Below are 14,802 nucleotides of genomic sequence, written 5' to 3'. Positions count from 1 at the left end.
ACATGTACCATTTTTTCATTATAAAAGCCAAATCAACACATTGTACATCATATTTTGTGAATTTAGAAAGCATAAAGAAGAAAAAAAATTGCCAGGAGTTCCACCCTCCCTTCACCCCGGCAAGAACTCATGTGCATGTATATCCTCCCAGTGTTTTCTCTTTTTTAATTCAACTTCATTTGCATCGAAGTCATATGTCAAAGGGACCTAAAACTACAACAAAGAAAAGGAGACACCTGCCTCACCCCCACTCCTGCTTCATAGAGGCAACCACTTCAACTCTTTTGGCTTTTTCTGTTTCTGATTATATTTAGATTTTTAAGGGACTCAATGTTCTATAAAGAATCATTGCAAGCATAAATAGACGGAAGTTAATGAAGAATAAAATTCATACTCATTTCAGTATTTCTGTCTTTGTTTATCTAATTCTTGTTCCTATTCTGTTTGGCTGGTAGGAAAAAGCCAAGGTGAGAAGTATGCTATTTTAAAAGCTATTATCTAGCGCTTACCTAGCACTACCTTTACCACAAGGCAAAACTTTCTCAACAATCTCATAGGCTGGATACTATTATCCCATTTTAGTCAGCCTTAGACAGTTAATGGGACACCTAAGTCAAACACGAAGCAAGTCAAGAAATATTAACACTGAAATGTGGCACACTTGTAAGTATTTGAAGGGAGACATAAAGCAAGGTTAGGGGATCAAGGAGCGTGGAGTGTGGAGATGCTGGTGTGGCTAGTTTATGGGATATGGTTATGGCATGTGTGTTGCTCTGGGACCACTTAGCATTGCAGCAGGGACCTGGAGGATGATAAGGTGCCAGGTACCGAAGACGCAGGCTGGGGCTTCCAAGCCACGGGAAGAATAGATGGGAACGCGGGTGGACGTGGGCTAAGCGCATGTGAGAGCCACCAGAAGTCCCTGTGGCTGAGGAGCGATCAAGAGGCTCCAGAAAGATAAGAAGCCTTCGGAGTGACTAGAACAGTTTGGGGAGAGCAGGGAGACCAAGGAAGAAACTATCCGTTGGACGAGGGAGACACAACCCTGGCTTGGACAGCAGCAGATGATGGGCAAAGGGCAGATATGGCATCTGTGTTGGAGGGTTTGCTGATGACCTGGCTGTTGGGTGTAGGCGAGAGGAGTCAAGCTTTACCCCAGTGTTCCTGGTATGAACAACAGGGTACTGGAAGTGCTATTTACTGAGACAAGGAATACTGGGAGAGAAGTAGCTTTAGGTGTTGAAACCAACTGCCATTTGGGACAAGTTGGGTAGAGATGCCTGTTGGACATGAAAAAGAAGATACAGAATAAACCAGAATCTGCAAATCAGGGTTTCAAGAGCGATTTTAGGGCTGGAGATAAAATTTTGGAGTTGAGCATAGAGATGTTATTTGAAACAAGGAGAATGGATAGAAATGTGAATGCAGATAAAGGAAGAAAACAGGGGACACAGGAATGAGTTCTGGGATACTCTAGTATTTAGAGGGTGTGAGGAGTCTGAGAAGGGACAGAGAGAGCTGGGAGGAGGACAAAGAAGGTATGAGATCAGGCAGATTAGGAAAGCTGATGGGTAAAGGAGAAGACCAACTGGATGAGAGGCAGGACCAGCAACTGGCCACTGGCCTGGGGAACATGGAAGCCATTATGACTGGGGCAAAAGTTCTTTGGTCAGGTTGGCAAACATCTAACTGGAGTGGGCTCCACAGATAATGAGAATTGATGAAGGAGAAGGGTGAGCACAGAGCACTTTTGACAAAGTTTTATTATTAAGGGGAGTGGAGAAATGGGGCTTGGAGAGACTTGAGTGACAAGAGCTATTTTCATAGATCACCTGGGAGATACTGAGCATTTCATTCTTTCCTTGGGAGTGACTCAACAGAGAGGAGGAAAGAGCCGGTGATACCACAGAGGAAGCGAGAAGCTGCAGGGGATTTCAGGGAGGAGCGTGGAGAGGATTTGGGAACAATGGGCTCGTGCGCCATGGAATAGGAGGAGGACAGCCAGGTTGTGTGGTCACAGATGCAGCAAGGAGGCTGTAGATTTGGTGGCGGGAGGCTAAGGACATTCTCTCATGTTTTCTTGCATGTTCTCTGGGTGGGGTGAGAAGTGAGGTCATCAGTGGAGTGTGAGGAAGAGCTGGAGCTTAGAGAACAAAAGGGAGGAGGGGGACAAAAGAGAGGAAGGAGGGAAGGTGTGTGAAATGGTTCTTAAGGTAAGTGGGGGGCAAGATGACCATGGCCAGGTGGTCTGGAGGCCAGAATGCTGAGAGGCGACTTAAGGCACGTGGCAATGAATTTACAATGAGACCACAGGTTCCTATCGTTCCTTATTTTTCTCCAGCCAAATTCAGCTGCCCTGTGGCAGGTGTGGAGTTGATTGAATTGGATGAGGGTGGTCAGGAAGGCAACCTGGAAGGAGACAGGGAGAGCAAACAGAATGTCATGGAAGCCCATGGAATCTATGCCTGGGAAAAAGGAAAGTGTAAATGTTGAGGAGATGGAGAATGAAAACTAGTTGGTGGCTGCAGATCCTAAAAGGGTCACAGGCTGCTGGGGTGAGGGTACTTCACAGATGCTGGTTTTTCCCTTGGGGAGGGGCGTGGCAAATGAAACAGCCACCACTTGAGAGGGCAGCAGGGTGGCGGGTGTGGGGAGTGTGTGTTCAGGGATATATCCCAGCGTCAGAGCAAAAAGAAGGGGTGGGCAAAGCACACAGGGGATTTTGCTGATAGCAGACCATGGGCTAAAGGGGCAAAGGAATGGGAAGCAGGTGAAAGAAAGGTGGGTTACTGGGGCAGATTACTGGCTATCCTGAATCTTTAAATGCTAATGGTCCAGTAACAACAGATGGCCCAAGAGTCTTGAGCGATGCAGTTGTGGTGACTGAGGTGATGAGGGGTGGAAGGCATAAATCCTCCTCAGAGAAAGGTGGGAGTGTGGCATGGTAGGTAAGGGGCAGGTGTCAGGGTAGAAGGAGAAAATGTCTCCATGGGAATTTGTGCATTTCCCTTAAATCCTCTGTCAAGTGGTGGCAAGGATAGGGAAGGGGCAGTCTTACAAGAGCACGTGCAGGATGGGAGCTATTTCACAAGTGTATGCATCCGAAAAAGTGTATTCGTGTATGGGAACAATTTGAAAAATTGTTTAAAAAATATATTCCTTTCTTTTGAAGGTAAAGCTCTGCTGACCACAAAAATCCTTGAATATGATCAACAGAGGCAGATCATGTTATGTTTGTTTCACAATTTAGAAGATATACTTTGGGGTTCCACATAGTGGTTCAGGAAATAGCTTTAATCAAAACCTTGGCTTCTTCGGTCATGAAGAAGTCACGATGCTCCACATGTCATTTAAGGTAAATAAAATATTTCCCAATAAGTCTATCAGCTAACATTTTGTATGTTTTAAGACCAAAGGAGACGCTAGAGAGAAATGTGGCACAGTTCTTGATCTGGTTTGGTTTTACTTGGTGAGACAGCAATGGATTGCTCAACATCTCTTACAACGTCTCTTACAACAAAGCATCTTTTTGCTCAGCAGTTCAGATTCCATGATGCTTAGATGACAACGGGACCACGGAAGTACTTACATCTCAGGAAATACCAGGAAAGTGCATACTGAAACTGCTCACTCAGGAAGAAACTCTTGTAAGGATGCACCAAACAAAAGCTTTCCAATCCCTCGTAAGACCCGATTCTGGGAATGCAAAGGCATGACAGAGATGTGGCCTCGCAGGGAAGCTGTCTGTGGGTGAGGGGATTAGCACACACTTGAGGAGGATGAGGAGGATGTTTAGAGGCTCCGAGAAGGCCACCCTGCTTCTGACACTTCTGCACATAGCCCACAACTTGTATGCATGTGAACACAGAAACTTTGAAGGGAGGTCGGAGGAGGGAGCCTAGGGAACAGGGCAGAGTGGAAACCCAGTTAAGGCTCTTGATTAGAGAAGTTTCCTGAGCCACTGCAGGAGCAAGGAGGGGTGACCTGGTTACAGCTCATGTCCACCTTCTCTCTCATTCACCGATCCAGAGCGAAGGTGCCGTGACTAAAACATGGAACTCTCACATTGCTACATGCAACCATGCCTAGAAGGGACCCCACAGTTTTAACTCTGATGGTAGGAACTTCCCAATGTCATGGAAAACAGTGCATCAGATGCTAGAGATGACGGTACAGATCAATCGGTAAGTTCTGTGGAATGATTAATTACCTTGAGAAGAAATCTCACGACCCTCCAGATCTTTTAGTATATGATTTTTTTTTGAAATTGCAAAATTGAACATTTTTTTCTGAAAAAAAATTTTTTTTTTGCTTTCCAAAGAAGAAGGGAAATGAAGACATATTTTCTTTGGGAAGTTATTGCTAAGCTGACATTCCTTTTATCCAAATAGCCATGTGTGTATTTCTTATCTAGCCAGCTTGCAATCAATTCATTATTCATTTACTTCCCAGGGCCATTCAGGAAGGCTTGAAGTGGTTTACATAAACACACACAACTTGGGCACATATCTTTTACATCACTTGCCTCTTAGATTACTATTTTTTCTTCTTAACATTTTAACTCCCTGTAGACCAGACGTTTTCTCTTGAATTTTAGTTTACCAGGTGCTCGACCACAGTCCCCATTCACATCACCCCTTTGCCTTCTAGGTGTTCGATAAGAAACCTCAAGGAAGAAAAACAGAATGAAGGACAGCCACAGCAAATAGGAAAGGGCCGTTAATCCTTAATACTGACGATAAAGGACTCTTTCAACGTCTGTCTTTCGCCTCCAGGAGAATGACCCAGAAGTTGTGCCCTTCAGCTCAAGACCCAGCCAAGCTGTCAAAAAGGTGATATGATATCTGTGCCTCAAATTGGTTTTTATTTTTAACACATTAAACTTAAAACTAGAGGTTGTTCAATTGTTCCAAGTAGATAGAGATAGAAACCTGAAAGAGGAGTTCAAAGTCATTGAACTTTAAATTGCCGCAAGGAATAATCTGATTTTCTTTATCTTCTCCTTTTACTGTCCTTCTACCAATTGCAGTCTCTGTGTTAAAGTTCCCAGCCTGTTTCTTTATGAAACTGTATTATTCCCCAAAGCTACTATCACCTGTATTGGTACTTTCAATGGTTCAGAGCTCGTGAGAATCCAGGCAACGTTCTTCTTCATGGGCTCGAAACTGGTCTTCACCATATGTGCATCTGGTGGTCACTCCATTTAGTTCTTACGCATCTTCCCCTTAAGTACTTGGAGGTCTCCAATGTATAGGAATATTAAGTTTAGGACCATCTTGTAAATACCTCCAAGACTACCTGATGGGAGAGACTTCCACTAACAGATTTCAGATGAAGGGACAAAGTGGCTTCCAGATTGGTCTGCATGAGGGTAGTGTAACACACACCTGCTCCCATTTTCTTACTCTGGAAAGTGTGCAGCAGAGGTCAGCACCTGAATCTGTTAGGTCTGCGCACAAAGGCTAGCTAGAGCTCTTTGTCAAGGCTGAAAACTGTTTTTACCTGGGGCCTCTCTGTCCCCCGAGAGCTGAAATGAGAAGGTCGCCAGGAATCAGCCCTTCTCCCCTGGTCTACGTGAGTATCACAATTCCTGGTAAGCTCTGCCTCCATTCCTTTTCCATAAATTAAGGGCAAAAATACTCAATCAGCTTGGGGAGGTTTCAAAATAGTAATGCCTGGGTCTCAGGCCCTGAGATTCCCATTTAAATTGTTCTGAGTAGGGCCCGGGCATTGGTATTTTCAAAAGCCCCCTGGGTGATGTAGGGACAGTGACCTGCTGGTTTGAAGTTTCTGTGCACAGGCCGTGGTGACTAATAGGGATTCAGAATACGTTTTCAAGCGTTGAATCCTAGGAGGCTCTGAATGTCTGACTTCCCTGGGGAATGTCAGAAAAGGCCTTCTCAAGGTTGACTTCTACAGGAACAAAAATAGGTCCCAACCTCAGAGCTGAGAGGTGCCACACACACACACAGAACCCCAATCATATCCGATTACCCAGCACCCACCGGCCATGTGATTCAATTTCGCATGTCTGCACCTCGGATCAGGCAGTTCCACAACCTGGCACAGCCCCTTCCCTACCTCTTCCTGACAGATCTTAGGTATCCTGCACACTTTGGTGCGAGGTAAAGAGGAGGCAGGCAGTACCTGTTCATTAAATCACTATTGCTAAATGGATTATGCCTCCCAGATTTGGTGGGGGGGGGGGGGGCTTTAGCATTGCTATTCTAGATTTTTTTTGCTTCACTATGAACAAACTACTTGGCGACCCCGCTACGGACCGCCGCGGTCCCGTCTCCCCAGCTGCGAGGTAGGGTCGGGCCTCGCTTATTTCTGAAGCCCAGGTCCCTGGGCATAGTACCTGCAACACAGAGAAGCTTAAGAAATAGTAGGTGGACCCAGTGATTTAAGAGGACTGCACTGATTATTGTAAAACAAAATGATAATCAATGTCATAGGCTTTATAGCCAGCTTCTATAGTTCTTATACTCCATTGTCCTGTAACAAATGAAGGTCATCAGATCTTTATGATGTTTTTATTCTAGCTTGGGGCAACCTCATCAGTATCATCTTCTGCCGTCGGTATAGCTGTCTTTTATGACACGCTTACCGCTGGGCTGAAGGCTGTGTTAGTTTATTTAGGTAAAACGGCACTTAAAAAAAAAAAAAAGGCCTATGGCTTGCCTGCTCCATTTTAGATGGTCATTTCTTCCTCAGCTGCCACTGTTTCAGTGTGAGGTATATAAAACAGCCTCCTCTTTAACCATCTTGTAGATAATTTGAGGCACCATTATACCTGCCACATCTGGCCCCAGATGGGCGCTGATTCCATTCGTGGCTCTCAGAGCACGTACTGAGCCCACCCCCATCTCTACTGCTTCCTGCAGCACAGAAAACACCAGCACCTGTCCACGGCACAGACACTCAGCTCTCCGCAAACACAAATGCTCAGGAGAGCCAGGAAGGAAGGGGAGAAGGGAGGACGTGTCATGTTTTCTGTTAGCTTTGCTCCAATTTCCTTTAAGGTTGGGTCCAGAAGCCCATACCTATTCCCGGACTGTGCTTCCCCAGACTGAAGGGATGGTTTTTGAATGGGTCTCCTGTGGGGACATTCCTGGGTGGGGAACACTGGTGCCCAGCGTCACTGCCCCAGAAAGTGGGATGCAGGGCACTCCGACAGGAGGTGTGGAGAGCAGTTTGGTAAGATGGAGTGAAGCTGAACCACGGGGGAGTGTTTGAAGATTTATCCCCCGACCCCCCAACTTCTAGGAAACATCCTGTCACCCAGCTGAGCCCCCAACCCCCTGGCCTCCATGCTGAATCAGAGAAGTGATGCAGAAGGACAGAAAGACACTGTTAGATGGAGGGGGAGGCAAAGGATGAGGGAGAGAGGTTACCCCATGTATATACTACAGAGTTTAAACAGATGGTGGAAGGGTAAATATCTCAGGGGCTGTTGAGAGGATCTGGTGATTAGAGAGAGAAAAAGGGCTGGGGTGCCTGGGTGACCCAAGTTGGTTGAGCATCCGACTTCGGCTCAGGTCATCATCTCATGGTTCGTGAGTTCGAGCCCTGTGTCTGGCTCTGCACTGACAGCTCAGAGCCTGGAGCCTGTTTCAGGTTCTGTGTCTCCCTCTCTCTCTCTCTCCCTGCCCCTCCCCTGCTCACACTCTGCCTGTCAGAAATGAATAAACTTTCAAAAAAATTAAAAAAAAAAGAGAGAGCAAAAGTGGTTAGATACCAAATCCTCAGTTACATAGTTCAGGAGATGCGATGAAAGAAAATGGAATTTCATGTGAATTCCCTAGAGGTCTCTGACCTCTGGAAGAAGGAACCCTTTGGAAACTAGACAGCAACAGGTGGAGGATGATGGAGTGAGTGAACACCCATCGAATGGTAAGTTAAATGGCGATGTTCCCATTGACAGCTCCATTTTCAAGGTGATTTTTGGAAGTCTTCTCTTCTATACTTAGAATTTAGATTTAATAAATCTTTTCTAATGCTAAGTGACATCTCTGACTTGGACAAAAGCTCCAATCAACAATTAACCTGAAAATAGAGAACAGTTGTTATTTCCACTGAGCTAGATGGCAGTGGGAACCCAAGATACATACTAGGACACTGTTAGCCCATCTACGGTCATTGGCGTTTTTCCTCCCTTTTGAAAACAGCTCTGGAACGTCCTTAATCTGATGAGATTTTCTTGGCCTCTAAACAAGGATTTCTCAGTAGGCACACACAGACTATTTGATTCTGAAGTAACAAATACAAGTTTTTTGCGTTAGCTGTCCTTGAAGGCTCTCAGTCCATAAAGCTTGTCAATTCTAATTTGCTTTGAGTGACCTGAGATAGAAAGGAAGTGTGGTAGAAACCCTTTGGGCTTTTAGCAACCCAAGCGCAGTCGCTCATTCAAACTGGAACGCTTACAGCTTGTTTCTTGCACGCACTAACAGGACTTCTTCATCAGGAACCTATTTTTCAGATGAAAGTCAAAACATGAATTGTTGACATCCTTTGAAAAGGCAACCAGCTAAGATATTATGGCTCACTGAGGAAAAACTTGATTGCTCAACATTGTGCCAGTTTTCCAGTCATTTTTAAGTGGAATAAGCCCATTAATGTAATCACATGAAGCAGAGAGAGAAGAGGTTCCAAATTAGTGGTAGTTATGCAAACGTCCTTCTTATTTCAATGAAAGGTATTTTGTAGAAAAAAAGGGAAGTAGGGTATTCGCGGGCGTGATTGAAGCCCAGGCCGGAGTCTGCATGTCAATGAAATCTCAGCCTCCCTTTGCTGTAATAAAACAAGCTCCCATTTCTTTTTAAGGTAAAATGTTGGTTAAAGATTCATTAAAACTAATTCCATCAACAATTCGACAACAAAACCTAGTAGAGTTAAATATTTAAACTAAATCTTAGGGGCCAAAAGGGAGTATTTGCAGTTTAATACAGAAATAAATACCACCTGACATACCAGTTGTTTTCATTAGTTTGTTTCAGCTCTGGTGCTTCTAATGGAATTTAATTAAATTGATTTGGCTACTTAAAGGTACAGTAAACACGGAGAAGCTTCTTCTATAGTACAGATTTCCCCCTCTATCCCAAAGTTCACTTGACGCCATTTTTTCCCTTATGAAGGACTTACCTTAGAACCCGTTTTCACTAAATGGAAGAAATCCACAGAGGATTTCTGCTTTTATGAAATGGAAATTGCTGCTTCACTTTACACGATTTCAGTTTACAAAAGGTTTTATAGGAGCACTCTACTTTGGGACAGTGGGGGAAACCCGTACCATCTTTTTTTCAAAGCGAATACCAACTAAATCTATTTCAGGAATTCAATTTACTGCCATGGGTCTAATTCTGAAGAATTAAGATGACTGAGAAGACTCAACAGGCTGGAAAGAAATTTATAGAAGTTGGTCAAAGAAAGCGTGCCATTGTTAACGACCAGTAGTTAACTGGTACCAACAGAATGCAGGAAAAACTCTCAGAAAATTGAAATAAGACCAGTTCAGTTCTTTTGTTTCCCTGGTGTCCCTTCTGAGGCCTTAAAACAAAGACCTGAGGTGGATGATCTTTAACAATGCCCTCTGCGTTCAGTTCGTGCTGCAAAATTAAATTCGGGGTGAACTGAAGAAAGTCCAGTGTTTGACAAATTCAAATGTCTCATTTCTAGTGCGCCCCATTCTGACATCTGAAAAGTCAAGTCTTTTATATCTATACTCATCAGTGATCAGCAAGTTCAAAGCTCAGTCCGGGTCCCAACCTTGATGTCTTCCCATCCCCCCCTACTGAAACGTGCTGCAGACCGTGGACATGGAAGCAGGGTCACCGAACGCGTCTTCTGCTAAGCTTCAGCTCTAGAGTGGGGACATTGCTGGGTTTATTTAATAAACATTAATAAGTGCCTGGCACTGTTCTGGGCACAGGGGCTAGAACAGAGGGAGGTAGCAATGGCTCCTGAGGGGGAGATAGAGGGGAGATGGACATTTAAGACATGATCACATCACATTACTTTTCTGGTAAGAGCCATGAAGAAAAAGTACAAGTGATTATAAGGGTTCTTTACTAGCCTTGGAGGGTTGGAGAGAGTCAGGGAGATTTCCTTGAGGAAGTGACCATTAAAATGAGATGGAAATAGATAGGCTTGGTGGGAGAGGAGAAAAGGCATGTTTTGCTGAGGAATGAACCTATGCCCATGCAGTGCAAAAGCCCTGAGGTGGGCACAGCTTTGTGCCTGTAAGGAAGAGCACAGAAGGGAACTAGGAGGCCAGAGTAGCTGCAAGTGACTGAGAAGAGGTAGAGGGAGGTGAGCTTGGAGAGACGAGTAAGGCTTTCTCTTGAGAGATACTGGAAGCTACTGATGAGTTTTAAAGCAGGACACTGACAAGGCTAGAACTGGATTTATAAAAGTGTATTCTGAATGCTTAATGGACAACAGGCTGAAGATGGTAAAGTAGATTCCACAAAACCAATCAGGCAGCAACTGGACCAGGACTAGCGGTCCACCATGATGGTGATGGAGGTAATGATGGGAGAGGTAGCTGGACTTGAGAGATATTTAGAAAATAGACCCTGTAGGGCTTGGTAGAAAGTACAGTGGAGATAAGGAAGAAAGAGGTACACTGAGATAACTCCCGGACTTCTGAAAAGAACAACCAAGTGGGTGCTCTTTACTGAGATGGGCGACAATGGAAGAACAGATTTGGGGGAGATATGGAGAGCGGCTTGTTGGATGTGTGGACTGTTAGAGCTTGTGATCTACTGAAGTTGAGATGTCACATGCATTGTGTATATAGGCTTGAGTTTAGGAGTGAAGACCATGTAGAGAAATAAATGTAGATGCCATTGGCATTCAAATGTATTTTTAACACAAGGGAGCAGATGAGCTCATCTATAATGGAAGGAATAGGGAGAAAAGCAAAGATGCCTCAGGGAAGACCAGGGGCCCGCACAAAAGACTGAGTGGGAGTGCCTTGGGAGGTCAGAGAAAAACCAGGCAGGAAGGAGTGGGGGCAGAGAAGCCCAGAGGAGATCATGCAAGGGAGGAGGAGATGGTCAGGACTGCTAATCGCTCATCCAAATCCATTTCCTTTTGTTCCTGGACACACACCGAACCCCCATGTTCCAGCTTGCCTTGCAGCTTCCTATGGCTATGTGATGGGGATCTAGCCCATTGAGGGCAGAGGGATGGGGATGTGCCATTGCTAGTATGGTGGCAGGTCTTACAGCCTTACACACGGTAGGACTCTGGGCTCCGGGCTCCTGAACGTCCACAAAGAGAAGAGCTGATCTGCCCACGTGAACACCTGTTCCAGAATGGTTGCAGGAACAGGAAAATAAACTTCTATCAAGTTGTATCATTGGACGTTTAGGTTTGCTTGGCTCAGCTGGAAGCCTTCCCTGATGAACACGGACAGTGGAACTGGTTGAACACTGTGATCAGGAGCAATTTCAAGAGAGGCATGAGGACAGACATCATGTCACATTTTGGGGGTGAGAGCCTAACAGAGAAAGTGAGAAAGCAGGCACGATACATGAACTCCAAACCTTCTAGAAACGTGACTGTGAGGGTGGGAAATGTGAGGACAGGAAGTGATAAGGCAGAAGATGGAGGAGGATGGGCAGGAGAGGACATTTCTTGTTTTTAAGACAGAAGTACAGAGAGAATGTGTCCCCACAGAGGAGAAATGATGATTGGGAGAGGCGGAAGACACAAGAGGAAAATCAACAGAGTAAGGTTCTCACTCAAAGAAGATGTAATAGGAAGCATGGATATTAAGTAAGAAAAACATATTTTGGAACAGGACTCAAGAAAGAGAAGCATAAAATAAAGCAAGCAAGAAATCACGGCTGAAGTGCCATGGTGTATTTGGAAAAGTTGATCCAATAGGTAGATATTTACTTCTGTATTTCCACTACGTACAACACAGCTTGGGCTAGAGTAGGGACTCAATAAACATGTGTTGGATGAATGAATGAAGTAACTAGGGATGGCCATTTGCTAATAGGATTATGACGATGGCTCCAAGAGAATCACATGTCGTTAAACAAGAAGGGAGAGATGATGGGGGCGTTACAGTACAGACTGGTGCCGAGAAAAAAGCAATTGATGTGTATTTTATATTTTTGATGTTGCCTATTTCAGCTTCATCACAGGGGGCTGCTGACAGCCTGTCAGGGGCACCGTGCTACAACAGAACAAGGAGCAACAACAGGAAATGTCTGAGGTGTATCCACACCCCACGACCTCCGCACTTCTTCCCTGAGGTGCAGCCAATATACCTTGCACTGCTCAAGTGACAGGAAGTGTCTGAAACGTTACTGTCCTTCCTCATTCCCCACTGAACTGGTCTCTCTGCATGGACCAAGGATTCACGGACATGAGACAGTCTTCATAATTGAAGCCAACTGGAAATTATTGTAGGAGGATTTTCAACTTAATGAAAGCACTGGGGGATCTTCTGAAGAATGTGGTTTTTGTAAATACTGGCTACCAATACCAAAAGGCCATTGGTGTTAGCCCACCTCATGTGAATGTGGTGGGGGTAAGCATCTCAGTAGCCTTCTCTTTCATTTTCCCACTTTGCAATAAAAACTCTGTTTTTTGGTTAGCCTCGTTCTCAGCTCCCCTGCAGGGAGGTATGGCCATGTGACTAAGACCTGGGAATACGGAAGCTATGCCCTCCTCTTCTCTCTTCCTCTCCAGCTGCTTGGAATGTGGACACAGTGCTAGCCAATGGTGGAGAATGAACAGAGACGGTGAATACTGATAGAAGGAACCAGAAGCCCTGGTCTGGGAGGTGTGGTGTCAGACCAGGACTGTTACACTCTTATGCGAGACAAAAGACAAAATACAGTCTTCAGGGTTAGCATGTCTCAGGTCCAGAATCTACAAGATCAGGCTGAGAATTCACTAGAGGGCACAGAGCTTGCAAGTGGGGAGAGCTTCCTTGGAGATGGCTGATGGGCTGGGCATTCCCCACTTTCTCTCTTCTGAAGCCTGGGGAGCGAACTACCCATTCAGCATGACCATGGACTCTCTGGAGGGCGGGGTTTGCAGGGACTGGTGTCTTCAGCAGATACACAGACTCAGCGGCAGAGATGGACTGATCATGGAGCTCCAACAGCTTAGATCCCAGGCCTATCCACTGCCTGAGCCCCTTCCAAGACCTGTCCAGAAATGTATATTCACAAAGCCTACGCTTCTTCTGAATCCAGACTTCCAAAACTACCTATGCTACAGAGGCAGAGAACCTGCACCCACCCTGACTTATGTGCAGTAGAGCAGTGGAATCCTGAGGCTGATGGAGAAATCAGAAGAGTTAGCCGGGGGAGGCTAGGCCCAGGCCAGGGGTTCTCAGTTGCGAGGGGGTTCTTCTGAGCGAACCACATCACTGCTCCCACGAGAGAAGGACCAACGACAGGCTAAAACCTCACTGGCCAGGCTGGGCTATGCTCGCCTCTCTTCTTCCTTCCCTTCCAGAGCCTGGTGGGTGGATGGGGTCGGGACAGGGGAAGGAACAGCTTAGGTGAGGGAGAGATAGGAACGGGGAAGAAACTGATCACACTCTTTCTGCTCAAGCAATTAAGGCTCTCATAGACATAAATAACATCATCCCAACTGCTGTCATCCACTAAAAAACAGCAGATAAGGTTCAGCTAATTGCTTAAAGTAAGAAACAAGAATGGTTGTAGACTCACATTAAGCGTAGGGAATTTTCTTGTTCCTGATTCAATCCTTTTTCCCTGCCTTTGGTCTCTGGGGTATTTTTGTGGGTTTTGATTTAAAACGTTATGGGTAAAGCCTCGTGGAAGAGTGGAGGCACAGAGGAAACGTTCAGTTTGGGCGCCGCTCTGCAGGATTTCCCGACGTGGACATCCATCCCAGCAATAGCTATAACTTAGTCACTTCTTGTTTAGCAACTGCCATGTGCATCGATTTCCACTTTTGCACAATTGATTTTTGCTTCTCTTCCCATTTGTGCCTTTGTTTTTGGACAGATATCATATGATGAGTGTCTGAGAAGTGTCTCAGAGAGGTCAGGGGACCTCATGAAGAGAGACCTTATTTGTCGATATAAACGTCAACAAGCAAACGCCCGGATTTATGGAGGAGACAGTATCATAGCTGAGTTTAACCTCCGCCTGTTTGTTTCTTACCCCAACTTGACATCAAGTGATTTAGAAAAGAAAGAACCTGAGGAGTTGCGATTATAAGTCTTGAGGATACTGGGCTTGGGTTGTTCTAGAAACTGGCTGAAGTCCTTATGTCCTTCCAGTCATCTCTTGAAGAATTTTTCCGGCACATTAGAAAGATTAATAAATTCCTTGATAAAATGACAGCTCTACACTCAGTAGCTTAATTTATGTCTATAGAGGATTTACTGCTTTTCCATCAACATCTTAGATACTCGCAAAGCAAAAATCTAATTTTCAAAATGGCAACATGTGAAAGCCCTTCTTACCGTAAAGCTTAAAGATCAAAATTTTGAAATTTTGACACCGTTGTGTTTTTTTCTTGACAATATTTCAAAACCGCTTTCCAGTTCTCACTGGGATCCAGTACTGATTTTAAATTTTTTTTTTCATGTTTATTTATTTTGAGAGAGAGAGAGAGAGATAGAGTGTGAGTGGGGGAGGGGCAGAGAGAGAGGGAGACACAGAATCCGAAGCGGGCTCCAGGCTCCGAGCTGTCAGCGCAGAGCCTGATGTGGGACGTGAGTTCAAGACCTGGCCGAAGTTGGACACTTAACCGACTGAGCCACCTACACGCCCCTCCAGTACTGATTTTTTCAAT

General features: G+C 45.2%; 1 protein-coding gene across 2 annotated transcripts in view; it reads right to left on the bottom strand.

Moving 5' to 3' along the window:
- CTNND2 (catenin delta 2) overlaps positions 1-14,802 on the bottom strand; it is a 938,925-nt gene that overhangs the window by 19,636 nt on the left and 904,487 nt on the right. The gene's annotated exons all lie outside the window — the stretch shown is intronic.

This window comes from Felis catus, chromosome A1 (genome assembly GCF_018350175.1).
Source record: "Felis catus isolate Fca126 chromosome A1, F.catus_Fca126_mat1.0, whole genome shotgun sequence".
Lineage (NCBI taxonomy): Eukaryota > Metazoa > Chordata > Mammalia > Carnivora > Felidae > Felis > Felis catus.
Note: the sequence above shows the minus strand (reverse complement) of the source record. Positions and strands in the feature narration are given on the sequence as shown.